Source organism: Taudactylus pleione, unplaced genomic scaffold (genome assembly GCF_031769625.1).
Source record: "Taudactylus pleione unplaced genomic scaffold, aTauple2 ptg000500l, whole genome shotgun sequence".
Taxonomy (NCBI): Eukaryota; Metazoa; Chordata; class Amphibia; order Anura; family Myobatrachidae; genus Taudactylus; species Taudactylus pleione.
In genome coordinates this window covers 3,033,280-3,047,818 of record NW_028284902.1, presented here as the reverse complement: position 1 = coordinate 3,047,818, position 14,539 = coordinate 3,033,280, and the positions used below count along the sequence as shown (strand labels likewise).

Sequence of the window (14,539 nt, the reverse complement as noted above, 5' to 3'; positions counted from 1 at the left end):
CTCTTGTTTACAAAACCAAAAATTAGTTAAAATTAAAAATGTTAGTCAAATGGTCAATATATCTATATCACTCATAATAAAATGTTTTAGCATAAAACGAATTGAAGCAAAATTTATCAAAAGGTGGAGTGACCTTTGCAGTCGACTCAAGACAAAGCTGAATTTGAGGAGAAAAGACTTTAGTGGGCCAGGGAGTCCCCTCCCTGACAACTTGGCTTTGACCAAAAGGCAACATCTACTTTTGGGGGCCTTAAATTGGAGGATAGTGGTGGAGGCAAAACTAGACCATCAGGAGCCTCCACAAGATGATCCACATGCTGACTCTGGTAATTATTTGCATACACCTGTCTCTGTATCTGTCTATTTTTGTATTACTTTATAATAATATTTGTTTTTTCTACCATTTTTTAGGAAGTGACATGGCTGAAAGCCTGCAGATAGATGAGGTGACGGCACAACCTCCATCAATGGTGCCTCCCCCATCCTCCACTGCCACCCTTACCCAAGTCCTGGATGGGCTTAGGGTGGCAGTGTTAAGGCAATCAGCAGCCATGGAGGCTGTCCAGGCCAGCATGTGGAGCAAAACTCCTTTCGAAGGTCCATAAGCCAAGATGTCAGGGAGATCAAAGAACATCTGACTGGCCCAATAGAAGGTGAGGTGAACCAGTGCCCTGCTATGACTGGACCGAGCACCCAGCAGGGTCCACGATGGTCCACCCAGATCCATAAATTCAGCTTACCAGAGTCGGCTTCAAAGAAGAAGAAATCAGATTGATGGTCTAGAATATATTGCACACAGAACTTTCCAAATGTATGTCCAAAAAATTAATCTGGTTAGTGCCCCGGGAAGGCTCACAAGGCATATCTTGATTTTGTACTGTTCCATGTGATGGGCCTGCCACATTTTGAGGTGATATGTTTGTAGGCGGTAGAGGAGGCACATCTGGTGGCAGCACAGGCACACTTTCCTCACCCACATCTGCAAGTGTGTCCACATCTTCATTTTCTGATGGTAATCCAAAATCAAATTCGTCCAGAAATTCATGTATTTTTAATGAATCAAACTGTTTGCTTTTTTTATTAAAAAAAATATATTTTCAATGATACATTTTTCAAAAATGTTAATTCTAAATATTATGGATTTTGAATTCTAAAAAATCCCCCCCCCCAAAAAAAAATATTTCAATTTCAATGACAGAATGTTTTTTGTACCTTCTTCCAACATAAAATAAAAAAACAAACTACTATAGTACAACAAATCCAGATCTGGCCTGCAACAGTATTGCTAAAAAGGCATGTATTTACTCTGGAATGGCATGCTGGGATGTGCAGTTCCACAACCAAAAAAACACTTTCACTTTAAAAACAACAAAAAGAAAAAAAAACATGTATTTGTGAACTTTAAAAATATAGGGACTATTGTTTGTGAATTAAAAGTTTTTTGGGATTGGTATCTTTCTTAATATCCTATTAACAAACAAAAAATCCACTTTGCTATTATACAATGCAATAAGTAACATCTGCTACTCTATTAATTGACTGCATACATCGGCAGAGGAAGAAACCATCGGTTCCACACGCAGTGCTTGTGGTAGACCCTGGGCTACCGCAAGCACTGCGAGTAATTCCATCATTATGGATGCGAACTGACGTGTACAATGACGCGGCCTTTAAATTATGTATGCCCCTAAAACTCTGTTTTGACGGTCAGACACGCCTGCGTTCCCAGCACCACTCCCCCGTTCACAAGCACCTTCCCATGTTACCACCCACAAACGGCACTGTCACTCAAAGTAGCGGCAAGTCTGTATACTATGAGCGCACGATTCCCCATCGCTGAAGTTACCCTGCGCACGCGCATTGCGAATTATACACATTCGCACTGAGCAAAAATCGCCCGGTAGCGAGCGGCTCTGAATCAGGTCCCATGTGCGCATTAGGTTTGATGTGCATGCATGTACTGGCAGAGAAGGGTGGTGGGGGTGCTAAGTATAATGTATGGGTGGGGCAGGGATGGGAGGAGCAGAGTGGCTGAGGTGCATTCAGTATGGAATGCCGGCTGCCGCATGACCGGCAGTTCGAATCCTGGCTGCGGCAGCCCGACGAAACAGCAGAGCCCGGCAGCGGAAGACCGACAGCACTGGAAATCCTGATCGTCTAAAGGTAAGTATAAACTGTTCTATTCTAACCCCCTAACCCTCCATAGGGGTGCAGAACCCTAACCTCCCCCCCAAGTGCCTAACCCTAACCTCCCCCCTCTAAGTGCCTAACCCTAACCCCCCTTCCCCGCTGCCTAAACCTAAATTCCAGGGGGGGTGCCTAACCCTCCCTCCCCCTAGCCTAACCCTAACCCTCCCGGGGGGGTGCCTAACCCTAAGCCCCCCCCCCCCCCCGAGTGGCCTAAACCTAACCCTCCCCCCCCCCGCGGCTTCGATCAGGATGCCGGGCGCCGGTGTGCCGGCGTCTGGAAAATGACAGGCACCTGGATTATAGACGCCTGTCATTTAACCCTAGTCGGGATTAAGGATTCTAGATGCCGGCGGTCGGGATTGCGACCGCCGGCATCTTAAACGTATCCCGCTGAGGTGACCTGGCAGTGTCCTTTTTTTTATTAGTACTATCAGAATTTTGCCTCATAATTTAAGACCTTAATTAGAATTTGTGTTTAATGAAAGAGTGGGAGGTTGGACTTTTACACAGTGCAGCTCATAAGGCAGTGTTATCCATGGAGATCTTGTTCTGGCAGTGTGCAGATGTAAAGGCTGGGTTACATAGTCACAGCACTGATGGCACCAACCACACCATACCTCTAAATCTATGTACAGACATGCACCCAGATATGTATCAGAACTGAGAACTGTCATCAAGTTGTGTATACCCTGCTGAGCATTCACAAGCTCACAGTCCTGTGACAGGAGCAGCAGGAAGATTTATAGCAGGTAGGTAACCTCTGTATATACACTATGAACACTAAACCAACTAGTTACTCATTTTCATCTTAATTACTCAAGAAATCAAACTGAATGTTATCAGGTCTTATTTTATGATCAGAACAGACATTAGCTGTGTATACAGTGCATAGTGGATTGTTTAAATATTTTTTCTTGAATTATTGCTATTATGAAGACTACATATATTATCTTGTATTATCTTCTTCTTTATACATGTTTTACCAAATAGTTATTATCACATATGGGGGTCAATCCAATTAGCTTTTTCTACAAAATGCAACCCGGGAGAAGAGCATGACAATGTGGGAAGACCCTACTGGACCCTTATATAAAAGGCTGTAAATGGACATAAGGAAAGTACTGGAGGTTTTTATAATGGTGTCAAATTGGCTGATTTGTGCTCATTTTAGAAAAAAGAAAAAAATTATCAAAAAAGCAACCTTTTTTCATTTTAATTACAAACGAAAAATGCAAAAAACTTAGATAAAAGGTGACTGTGGTAATTTGATAAAAATATAAAAAGCAATTATTTTTTAATTTAAAAATACTTTAATTACATTTGGGGTAACTAAACTAACAAAAACAGTGATTTTCGGGTAATTATTAAGGCCAATTTTTTTAAACACCCAAAATTATTTGGCAAATTATGATTAGTCATTAGGGGAAGGGAAGGGGTGTCCTAGGGGGTTTAGATTGTAACTGCAATTTGTATATAGAGTTAGGGTCAGGGCTGGATTAAGGCTTGTGGGAGCCCCAGGGCAAATAAATTGTGGGGGCCCCCTTCAAGCCACACAGAGCCTACAAAGTCACCCCCACCTATTCCCCTTAGTCACATGGAGCCTACATAGGCAAACACTCTCCTTAGGCACACAGAGCTTACATACGCACACACACCCTTAGTCACACGGAGCCTACTCCTCCACCTCCCTAGCCACCCAGAGCCTACCACCCCCCCAATCCACACGGAGCCTATTGCTCCGCCACTGATTGCTCACCTGAGTGACGGCGTGCGGGCATGACCTCCCAGCAGAGCTGCTCCCTGGTCCCGGACATAGGGTCTGATTTAGAGCCGCTTGCAAGCGAACACAGTGCTCGCAATCAGGTCGATGGTCCCCCACTGCGCATGCGCTGCCTCCGGCATTCACATGCGCGAGACCCGTCCAGCGATGGCAGCTCCGGCGCTATGGGTCTCGCTACAAGACAGGGCAGCTGTCGATGTTGATTGACAGCTCACCCCGTTTTGTAGGCGGGAGGGGGGAGTGGCTGCACAAACGCAGGCGTTCCCTTAGGAACGCCTGGCGTTTGTGGGCGGCCCTACTGACATCACTTGTGATGTCAGTAGTGGACTTCCTGCTCTATTAGAGCAGGGAGTCCACTCGGGCTTGCGAGAGCTGAGACCCTACCACAGGGTCTCCTTGCGAGCCCGATGGTTGCAATAATCGTGACGGGCTCCAAGACGCTCGCACAAGCTGTGTGTGGTCACCCACAGCTTTGCGAGCGGCCTGGTTAAAAAAAAAAACCCGCCCTGATCCAGAGCGATAATAATGTGCCGATGAGAGGATTTGGGAGCCGCTCTGCGCTGTATGCAACGGCACTGACTGAGCTGCTGCATACAGTAACACCGGATCACGGCAGTGAGCCTCAATCCGGGAACAGGTTCCACTGAACACCTATTCTCGGCAGGGTCACAACGACCCTGTGTGGGGGCCCCTCCGTATGTGGGGACCAAGGGACGACTGCCCCTGTTGCCCCTACATTACTCCGGCCCTGGTTAGGGTGTTCAACAGGCAAATGTTTATAGGTAGAATGGGGTCAGGTATGTATTGTAGCATATTACATATCTCCAGCAGGCTAAAAATCAGCATAATAACATTGGTCATACCATACAATCTTCTGAAATCAAACCATGATGTTTGGCCATGTCAATGTTAGTTGATGCCCCACTCCCAAATTACTAGTTCCCTTTGGACCCCAATTTCCTGGACAGGCAATGTTAAGGACATTCTCCTACTTACAGTACAGCACCAAAGGAAGGAAATGAGGAATACGTGGGATTGAGTGTTAGGGATATTATTATTATTATTAATAATATTTCATAAAGCGATGTACAATATTAGTAGGGATACAACTTCAAATGACATAATAAATAACCAGAGATAAGTTTCATAGAAGGGTAGAACAACTACCAAATGACAAAATAAACAAACAGCTAAAATAGGAGTTACATAGTGTAGGTAGGGTTAAGGACCCCATACATCAGAGACAGATCGCAGCAATGTAGCGATCCTGCAACCCGGCATCGCTGGGTCGGGGAAATCCAACATGTTGGATTTCACAGATATGCTGATCAGGATCAAAAAATGATTGTGATTGGCACATCGGTGAACTTTAACATGTAAAATTTCACCGATCCTGCCGGATCGCGGAACATTGTTGGCCGCCGACCGGAATTTCTGACCGGCGGACCGGCGTTTCCATTCCCATCGCAACATCACGGCGTTCCATCACAGATGTATGGGGGCCTTTATACAGAATAGGGAAGAGGATAAAACAGGGATCATACTAGTTAAAGAAAGCCTGTGCCTAGGAGCATAGGTACAACTAAAGGGAGAGAGACGCTGACGATAGAGATCTACAAACTGAATTACATAATGAAGCCTATATCTGGCAGATCTACAGAGTCTCTTCATACATACAGTATGTAAATAACTTAACAGCCAGTTAGTTATTAAGCAGCGTTATATCTAAGCAAAATTAGAGGGACCAGACACAAAGAGGGTAACAGTGGGAGTCTGGAGAGTGAATGGTTTGTAATGGAAGCCTCTGGGAGGAGAGACCCTCGAAATGCCAGGTCCACTATGCTGTTATTTTATAATGGGATGCAATTGGGAAACCGGCTGTCTAAATCCCGACAGCTGGCTTCCCCACTGCATTATCCCGACGCCGGGACACTGGCGCCCGGCATCCCGATCGAAGGGATGCCGGGCGCCGCGAGTGGACAGCCGCGGGTGGGGGGGAGGGTTAGGGCACCTGGGGGGGGACTTAGGGTAAGGCATCCCCGCAGGAGGGTTAGGCTAGGGGGAAGGAGGGTTAGGCATTCCCGGGGGGTACTTAGGGTTAGACACCCCCCCGGGGGACTTAGGTTTAGGCAGTGGGGAAGGGGGGGTTAGGGTTAGGCACTTAGAGGGGGGGTTAGGGCATACTTGTGTGGTACCCCCAAACTGTGAGAGTACCGCTTTATAGAATCCCTGAGGTTAAAATGACCCAGTTTTTGTGAAAAGTGATGGTCATGATGTATTACTGATGCCTTGTTGGTGTTTCACAATGTTTATGTTGAATGCAATACTTTGTCTGGAATTACCCTGCTTTATTTATTATGAAAGTACAGTGCCCTATTGCCCTGAAGGAGTGGTCTATTCCCTTTTGACTCACACTGTGGCCGTTATGAGAGGGGGCACGAGGCAGGACTCCTCCACTGAACTGTACAGGGGTGCCCTGTATGTTAGAGCAAGGCTGGCCGGCTGCTATGAGAACTATGGACTGTGGCGCGCAACTCCGGCGGGAGAAGAGCCGGTGCATTTGGAGCCCCGGATGGGATATATAAAAAGCGCTGCCCACCTGACTGAGAGTCTGTCCTGAGGTAACACCGTCGTGAGGAGGTGACACGGTCTGTCGGGAGGAGATCGGCGGCCGGACGCGGGCAGCGCAGCTCCAGGACCCGGTGGTGAGCGCGGAGAGAGTTCCGGAGCGTCTCACCACTCTCCGAGAGCAGGTGTCGGCAACCCGTCAAGGCGGAGCTCAAGGCGGAGCCAGAGGCAGAGCCGGACAGGGGTATTCAAGGCAGCCCTCCCTAGCTTCCCTGCTAAGTCCGGAGGCGGAGATAGAGGATCTGTGAGGCGGATCTATCGGAGAGGGTGGAGGAGCGATGGTGAGTGACAGCTCCCCTAGGGACTTGCCGTACTTTACAAAAAGCCCTTAGGAGTGGAAAACAAAGACATAAAAGGTCCCTATATAGTGCAGTGATATGGAAGGAGCTATAGTCACAGTAAAAACATCATAACATCAGCTGCCTTATTCAGTCAGATTACAGGCTCCGCAGACTTTAGGGATTGCTCTCAAGTTCCCTCAGCAATACTTACCTCAGTTAATTATACTGCTTTCATCACACCCTTATTAAGCTCTGCAAGCCAGTACCAGCGCAGCTTTAGCGAAGTGCAGTCAAATCATCGTCCCTTGTTATTCTGCAAAGATACTCCCAAGCCCACCCAGTTCGTCTCCATGCAACCTTGACCTTTTAACCTGTACACAGAGAACAGAGGATTGTAAACTGATTAGCAACAGTGTTCACAGCCCAGAACAGGATTATAAGTAGACACTTTCTTGACAGTATAGCGCAGGAAGCAATCTCTGCCTCATTAAACAAACTGGTTTAGGAAGGGAGTCAATACAGTAATGCAGAGATAGTAACGGGATTAACCAATTAACTAACCCAAACCATCTGCATTTCTCATGAGCTTGTAGACTCATTAGAGCAACAATTGTGCACCATCGTTAATAACTTAGTTGGCCGGCCATCTGGGGACTGTACTATAGTAAAAGGTTATTATATTGCATGTTACTACTGTTGTGGTATTTAAGTAATGATATATTTATTGCATGAAATCTGATAACGACTAGAAGTACGGGGTTAACCCTTTTAATTTGCAGAAAGACAACTGCGAAGGAGTCTTTGTTCCAGTATAATAAACTATTCGTTGGACAAGTGTCCCTTTACTGTAGTGCACTACTGTAATGCATATGTGATTTGTGTAATGTATTGAGTCATACGCGCTGTATTGTGTATTGTATTTGTTCCCTTGTTACTCTTTGAAACGACATTAAACCTGTTGTGGTATCTCCAGAAGAGCAATCGTTCCAGAGTTAAATTTATTTGGCATCATGGTAAGACATTCCTAACACACTGCCGTATCAGATATCACTTTAGGGGGGTGTTACATAATTGACGTCCCAAGAACAGGATAGGAAACCTGAAATTAAAACAAGATGTCACAAGAATGTTCAGCAGGAGATTCATCCCAACAAAGTCAGGCAATGGCACAATTAAACCCTATAACAATGCCATATTATTTCGGGGCCCCGTGGCTCCCAAAATATACAGGGGATGAACAAGATGTAGAGTCGGAAGGTAATTCTCTAAGGGAGTTTAAAAATAAAATGAGGAGCATGTTCCGATTATATCCTTTAACAGACCGTCAGCAAGTTGAAATACTAATTGGACAATTAAAAGGGTCCGCATTGAGAGAAGTTACTTCCTGGCCATGAGAAGAAAAGCTTAATATTGACCAAATTCTACAAAGGTTAGCTGATACCTTCGATATCCGTACTGTGTCAGAATTAAAAATGAAATTTTATGCCCGAAAGCAGCAGTTTGGGGAGTCCCTCCACAGTTTTGCACTGAGCCTCCAAGAAGCGCTGCGTCGAATCCAAGCTGTGGATGCCACCGAGGTGCGAAACATTGATGAAACCTTAGTCAATCAATTTGTTGAGGGGTCTCGAGGGGAGAGCACTAGAGCACAATTACGTCTGCTGCGAATGCAAATGCCATGAAGCACTTTTCTTGGTTTCAAAGAAGCCTCTATTAAAATGGTGGGATCTGCCAGGAGCGATGATGTCATGTTCCCTGAGATGCCAGGCTTTCAGGAAATAGCTCGAGATGCATCTGTAGGGTGTCTAACTACGATAAAAGGGAACTTGGCCCAAAGCGTTCAGTCCACCACTGTGGATCCGTTACAAACTTTGACAAGTCAGGTGGAGAAGTTAGCGGCTGGACTAACTGAGATGTGTCAGGAGATTAAAAAAATCGCAAAGCATACAGGGGAGCCTAGAGAAGAAAACTGGCGCCAGGAAAGAAGAAGAGTAACTTCTGATTGGTGGGCTCCACCCCGCTCCAACGGGCGACGACCAACAGATCAATTCGATTCAATGGGACGTCCAATCTGCCGCAAATGTAATCGCAGTGGACACATTGAGCGGAATTGTACCCCAGCAGATTCTTTAAACTCCAATGCCCCGAGGATGGAGAACAGTCCTCGGGGGTCACAAGTCGAATAGATCCAACTCCGGAGAAATGGTGGCCACAATATGTGGGGCGTTGTCCAGTTGTCCCTGTTCGTTTGAATGGAATAGAAATGCCCGCTATGCTTGATACTGGGTCCCAAGTTACCACCATACAGTCCAAAGCCTATCAGAAATATTGGAAAAATGAACCTATTTTTCTTCCGCCACCCACGTGGCTACAGCTGATTGCCAGTAACGGCCTGGGCATCTCTTGCCAGGGGTATTGGGAAACAGACATTTAAGTGGGAAGGGCAATTCTACCAAAACAAGGGTGTATCATTACCAACGTGGAAGACGACAATGCCGTAGCCGTCATAATTGGAATGAATGTCCTTCAGAACTGCCCTGAGGAGCTTATTATGGCCTTAAAGGCCGAACTCTATCAGAAGAGAACGACAGAACGCCAAGTCCTGCAGCATACTATTAAAGTCATCCAAGGTCACCAGAAGTTGGCCAACTCAGAAGGAGAAATAGGGAAAGTCCGAGTGGCAGACAGTCAACCCATAATTCTCCAGCCCAATGCAGAAACTGTAATCTGGGCCAAAGCGCGTTGTGGTCCCCAAGGGACTAGTTACGAGGCTATGGTTGAACCAAATGAGACCCAAGGTCGAGAAGATTTAGTGGTAGCCAAATCGTTAGTGAAAATCCAGGATGGGCGCGTACCACTGCGTATTCTAAATCCTCATAACCATCATATCCGACTTTTCAAGCATCATCCTATAGCTAAATTGTCTCAAGTCACTTTTCAGGATGTTATTGACCCAAGGTTCGTTATCAAGCAACACAGTATGACAACAAAAACTGATCAAAACTCGGTGGAGGAACCATGGTGGACCGCCATTCAAATTGGGGATGAAGAAACGACAGTTGACATGAAGGAAGGAGTTCTCCAAGTGGTTCAAGAATGTTCAGAGGCCTTCAGTACAGATCCCTCCGACTTTGGGAAGGTTGACTGTATCATGCACCACATTCCCACCGGGAATGCTAGCCCGATTAAAGAAAGACATCGTCCCCTTGCCCCAGCTTTATATCAGCCAGTAAGAAAGATGTTGCAAGACATGGAAGCATCGGGAGTCATCACAGAGAGTCAAAGCCCATGGGCAGCCCCGATGGTCCTTGTAAAGAAAAAAGATGGACAATTACGATTTTGTATTGACTACCGAAAACTTAACAATGTTACCCATAAAGATGCATATCCCCTCCCAAGGATTGAGGAATCATTAGCAGCCTTAAAGTCAGCAAAATACTTTTCCACCCTTGATTTGACCAGTGGATATTGGCAGGTGCAGGTGGCTCCCCCGGATAGGGAAAAGACCGCCTTTACGACCCCAATGGGACTATTTGAGTTTCTAAGAATGCCTTTCGGGCTCTGTAATGCCCCCGGAACATTCCAACGGCTGATGGAGCATTGTCTCGGCCATAGAAATTTTGAAATGGTTCTGTTATATTTGGACGATGTGATCGTATTTTCCCGAACCTACCAAGGCCATCTCCAGCACTTAAGAGAAGTGTTCGTGCAGCTTGTTAAGTATGGACTCAAATTGAAACCATCCAAATGTCATCTTCTCAAGCCGAAAGTATTATATTTGGGGCACATCGTGTCAGCTGATGGGATTTCACCTGACCCCGACAAGATCCAAGCCGTCCGAGAATGGCCTATCCCACGCACCATCAGAGATGTACGACGATTCCTAGGCTTCATCGGGTACTACCGGTGTTTTGTGGAACATTTTGCAGAGATTGCAGCCCCGATCCAAGAACTCTTAAGAGGAGTCCCCATCTCGGGGCACACAAGAAATCTCCCAATAGAGTGGACCTCAAAGTGCCAGGAAGCTTTCAATCAACTAAGAATCGTCTTGACTGAAGCACCTTTGTTGGCTTATCCCAACTATGGATGCCCCTTCCGCCTGTATACAGATGCCAGCAATCAAGGTCTAGGAGCAGTTCTATCACAGGAGCAGGAGGGGCGAGAGCGTGTTATCGCCTATGCCAGCAGGAGTCTAAAAAGAACTGAGAAACGACGCCAATTATAGCGCCTTCAAACTGGAATTGCTGGCACTGGTGTGGGCGGTCACCGAAAAATTCAAGAATTATCTCCTGGCCACTCCAGTTGTTGCCTATACTGATTGTAACCCATTGGTTAATCTACAAACTGCACAATTAGGGGCCCTTGAGCAACGGTGGGTTTCCCGATTGGCTAATTTCCAAGTCAACATCCAATATCGAAGTGGCTGAGTAAATGTCAACGCTGATGCTCTATCCAGGATATCCCACCAAAACGAACAAGGGGAAACAGAAGACACGGAAGAAGCAATTGAAATGCCTACCTTTCAGCCAGTTCGGAGTACTTCAGTCCAGAATACTATCACTTCTGACAATCGGCCCAATAGTTTCCCTCTAAGTGATGAGACAGGAAGATTGTGGCTACAAAAGCAAAGGAGTAGCCCCATTATCCAGCAAATCGTAACCTTAATCCAAAATCATAGGCAATTATCCAAGCAGGAAAGACAAAGTGCTCCATTGGAAGTTTTGAAACTATGGAGACAACGAGAAAGGATGACAGTACAAAACGGCTTATTAGTTCGAAAAAGCATTGACCCTAAAACACATCTCCCGATAACCCAGATCGTGGTACCGAGGGTGGAGGCAAAGACCATTCTAAGGACTTATCATGATGGTTCTGGCCACTTTGGTTATCAGAAAACGGAAACCACCATCAGAAAACGGTTCTACTGGATACATATGCGGGAAAGCATCGAAACCTGGTGCCAAGAATGTGTCCCTTGCACCTTGAAAAAGAAAGCACCGACCTCACAAAAATCTCCTTTACATCCTATTGTAACTTGTCGTCCCTTGGAGATAGTCACCCTTGACCATGTCAAATTGGAAAGAAGCCGAACAGGCTATCAATATGCCCTCACTATAGTGGATCACTACACCAAGTATGCTGTTATCTTGCCAGTACGGGACATTACCGCCCAAACCACAGCCGAAATATTCTGGAGGGCCTTTGTTCGACCATATGGCTACCCCGAGAAAATTCTGACAGACCAGGGGTCTGCTTTCGAATCGCATCTATTCAAGGAACTGTGCAAATTGTACAGATGCGACAAACTGCGAACCACTGCCTACAATCCACAAGGGAATGGTGTCTGTGAGAGAATGAATCAGACCCTCATCAACCTTCTCAGAGCCATTCCCCTACCACAACGAAACGAGTGGCCTACCCTACTGGCTGAATTGGTCTATATCTACAATAATACCGTACACCAGACCACCGGGTATACCCCATACTACCTGTTAGTTGGGCGACAGGGCCAATTACCTGCAGACATACAGCTAGAAGTGTCTTTAGAGGAACCGCAAGGCTCCCACCATCAACAGGAAATGGTAGCTGAGCATCAGTCTAGGTTAAAAATAGCCTATGATCTGGTAAATCGACAAAGTCAGAGAGCTCATGATAAACAGAAATGAAATTACGATCTCCATGCCCATGCTGAACCATTACCCATTGGGAGTCAAGTCTGGAAGAGAAAAAATCATCGAACCAGCAAATGAGACTATCAATGGGAAAAGACCCCCTACACCATAGTTGAGAAACCCAGAGAGGGTATAGCTCTGTATCTTATCCAAAGAAAGGATGGCAGTCACAGACATCTAGTTCACCGAGATCTACTTAAAGAGTCTCGTCATCCAACTGCTAGTTGTATGGACATGTATAAATCAGACCCACAAAAGTCAGAATCTCTTTTGAAAAACCAGTTGATTACATGAATCTATTGATGAGCATGTATTGGCCTGTCCATTGTAGCTCCAGTGAACCTTCAAGGGGTCAAGACATGCTGATCCTTTCTGATGAAACCGAGAAGTCTCCAAGTTGTCCAACAACCGATCTGACCTCCTCAGGACTCAGGCACTCTGTAAGAAGCACCAGGGGAAGATTACCCCAAAGATACCAACAGTGACATCGCCATTGGTGCCAACCAATGTTAAATGTGAACTTTAAAAATAACAATTGTGATATATAACTTTGCGTGGGGTCACGCATGTTTTAGAATGTGGTACCCCCAAACTGTGAGAGTACCGCTTTATAGAATCCCTGAGGTTAAAATGACCCAGTTTTTGTGAAAAGTGATGGTCATGATGTATTACTGATGCCTTGTTGGTGTTTCACAATGTTTATGTTGAATGCAATACTTTGTCTGGAATTACCCTGCTTTATTTATTATGAAAGTACAGTGCCCTATTGCCCTGAAGGAGTGGTCTATTCCCTTTTGACTCACACTGTGGCCGTTATGAGAGGGGGCACGAGGCAGGACTCCTCCACTGAACTGTACAGGGGTGCCCTGTATGTTAGAGCAAGGCTGGCCGGCTGCTATGAGAACTATGGACTGTGGCGCGCAACTCCGGCGGGAGAAGAGCCGGTGCATGTTGGAGCCCCGGATGGGATATATAAAAAGCGCTGCCCACCTGACTGAGAGTCTGTCCTGAGGTAACACCGTCGTGAGGAGGTGACACGGTCTGTCGGGAGGAGATCGGCGGCCGGACGCGGGCAGCGCAGCTCCAGGACCCGGTGGTGAGCGCGGAGAGAGTTCCGGAGCGTCTCACCACTCTCCGAGAGCAGGTGTCGGTAACCCGTCAAGGCGGAGCTCAAGGCGGAGCCAGAGGCAGAGCCGGAGGCGGACAGGGGTATTCAAGGCAGCCCTCCCTAGCTTCCCTGCTAAGTCCGGAGGCAGAGATAGAGGATCTGTGAGGCGGATCTATCGGAGAGAGGGTGGAGGAGCGATGGTGAGTGACAGCTCCCCTAGGGACTTGCCGTACTTTACAAAAAGCCCTTAGGAGTGGAAAACAAAGACATAAAAGGTCCCTATATAGTGCAGTGATATGGAAGGAGCTATAGTCACAGTAAAAACATCATAACATCAGCTGCCTTATTCAGTCAGATTACAGGCTCCGCAGACTTTAGGGATTGCTCTCAAGTTCCCTCAGCAATACTTACCTCAGTTAATTATACTGCTTTCATCACACCCTTATTAAGCTCTGCAAGCCAGTACCAGCGCAGCTTTAGCGAAGTGCAGTCAAATCATCGTCCCTTGTTATTCTGCAAAGATACTCCCAAGCCCACCCAGTTCGTCTCCATGCAACCTTGACCTTTTAACCTGTACACAGAGAACAGAGGATTGTAAACTGATTCGCAACAGTGTTCACAGCCCAGAACAGGATTATAAGTAGACACTTTCTTGACAGTATAGCGCAGGAAGCAATCTCTGCCTCATTAAACAAACCGGCTTAGGGAGTCAATACAGTAATGCAGAGATAGTAACGGGATTAACCAATTAACTAACCCAAACCATCTGCATTTCTCATGAGCTTGTAGACTCATTAGAGCAACAATTGTGCACCATCGTTAATAACTTAGTTGGCCGGCCATCTGGGGACTGTACTATAGTAAAAGGTTATTATATTGCATG

General features: G+C 46.3%; 1 long non-coding RNA gene and 1 pseudogene across 1 annotated transcript; one reads left to right on the top strand and one right to left on the bottom strand.

The window, feature by feature from the left end:
- Positions 1-7,096: 7,096 nt before the first annotated feature.
- LOC148501840 (uncharacterized) lies at positions 7,097-14,202 on the bottom strand. The gene is made up of 3 exons (XR_015870018.1): positions 14,068-14,202; positions 13,539-13,828; positions 7,097-7,250 (listed from the first exon to the last, which is right to left on the bottom strand). It is a non-coding gene; the product is annotated as an uncharacterized LOC148501840 (long non-coding RNA).
- On the top strand, positions 7,995-9,062 carry LOC148501841 (uncharacterized; annotated as a pseudogene).
- Positions 14,203-14,539: the final 337 nt, after the last annotated feature.